Here is a 1,882-nt window from a genome sequence, read left to right as displayed (position 1 = left end):
CCTTGTGTAAGTGTGTGTGAAATTCAGGGCCACAGCTGAAGGGGAGGTTTGGGGGGGCTGTCTGACTTCTTGTTCTTGGGGCTGGGAGTAGGACAGGATTAAGTTTGCTCTAGGTATGAATAGAAATAAAGAGACCCCCCACTTGGGCCTCTCAGTCTGTAGCCCCAGCTTGCCACAAATGTTGGGGATATTCTCTGTTCCATACACAGCCCAGGCCTTTTTCTGGTCCTCCTACCCAGCCTTTATCATAGGGGGTTCATGGTAGCAGCACGTGTAGTTGGTTCCAGTATACAGCCAAGCTTTGACATTTGGGGATGCATAATGGAAAAAGCATGACAATTCACTCATTTTGCAAGTATCGTGGTCTGCAATATCTGTGGTCACCCACTGGGCCCGGCTCTATTCTCGACGGTAGAAATCATCAGTGAAAATATAAAAATCCTTGTCCTCGTAGAGTTTATATATGTGATTATAAACCAAAATTTGCATTACAGTCAGGTTACTCCATTCTGGCACGCTTGCCCTCTGGTTGTCACCCTCATTGTAAACAGCTTCCTGTTACTCTGACTCCTGGCTGAGGCCCCAGCTGAGGTGGAGCAGGAAATGTGAGGTGTTTCAGGTACTGTCTTCGCACCCTCAATCTTTGTAACCAGAGCAGGGCAGTGAGCTCCCTTTTAGTCTTCTCCCAACTAGCCCACCAGTCACAAGTTAAACAGAAGAGGTTAACACATAGCTCATCCCACGCCTAGCAGACCTGCAGGCTGAGCTAGAGTGGGGAAGGCATCGGTGGGCGGCAGAAGTGGAAGGATGTCTGTGCTGGGAGAATAGACGGTCTGTTCTGCGAAGCAGGGGGTCAGATGGGGGCGCCCACTTGGCGCCAGGTAACGTGCTCCATGCTGGGGCTAGAGGTGGATATAGTTACTGCTTTTCAGTCATCATGGCGGAGCAGTGCAGGAGAGCTACGTGCAGACATTAAGTTCTTACAGGTAAACACAGGGCCGTGGACAACAGAGACAGCCCTGCTCCTGGTTCAGGGAAAAGTGTGTTGGAGATGATACCTGAACTAAGGTGAAATCTCGAAGATTGAGTCAAGTGAGACAAGTGGTGAGGTTAGAAAGGCAGTGGTAGGAGTGGGTGTTTTCAGGTCAAGGGATTAGTATGAGAAAAGGCACAGGAGCGTGATTCAGCATGGGGAGTGCTGGGAGTGCAATTGCTGGGTTGTAAGTTTTACGGAGGGGACCAGTAGGAAATGAGAAGGAGGGGGCAAACAATAACTGAGGGCCTGCTGTTCGGTGCTAAGGAGCTGGCCTTGTCCTGACGGCAGCAGAGAGCATTGAAGGGCTTTGAGCAAGGGAATGGTCAGATTTAAGTCCTCACATCTCAGGTGACTAGAGAGTAGACTGGGGAAAGGGGCTAGTTGAAAGGCAATTATACACTAATGCCCAGATGTGGTCCCTCTCCTGTCTCACTAAAAGGAAGCAGAGCTCCTTGGAGAAATGGCCCAGGAAATGTACAAGATGAACCTGGAACATAACGTTATGCCAGAAAGCAAAGGAGCTGTCAAAGATGACTAGTACCATTCAGAAGGACTCAGGGGCTAATCTAAATAGGCTCCTCCTGGCTGAAGATGGGATAATTTGAGCATCAATAAACTCATAAGTTCATGATATTTTAAAAATATTGGTCAGCTTTGGTGGATGCTAGAAACCAATCACTTTGTCAATAAACAGCAGCATTTATCCTTTCTTGTCTGTATAAACTGTACTTCAGGTTAATCAAAAAGTAAGTAAAAGTTTCTCTCTATAGAAGTACTCCAGCTATTACATGAAGGAATTACAGGATTAGTATCACTATTGTAAACCTCTGACGGAATAATGAAGCT

Source organism: Balaenoptera physalus (assembly GCF_965194825.1).
Source record: "Balaenoptera physalus genome assembly, chromosome: 13".
In the NCBI taxonomy this organism is placed as follows: Eukaryota; Metazoa; Chordata; class Mammalia; order Artiodactyla; family Balaenopteridae; genus Balaenoptera; species Balaenoptera physalus.
Note: the sequence above shows the minus strand (reverse complement) of the source record.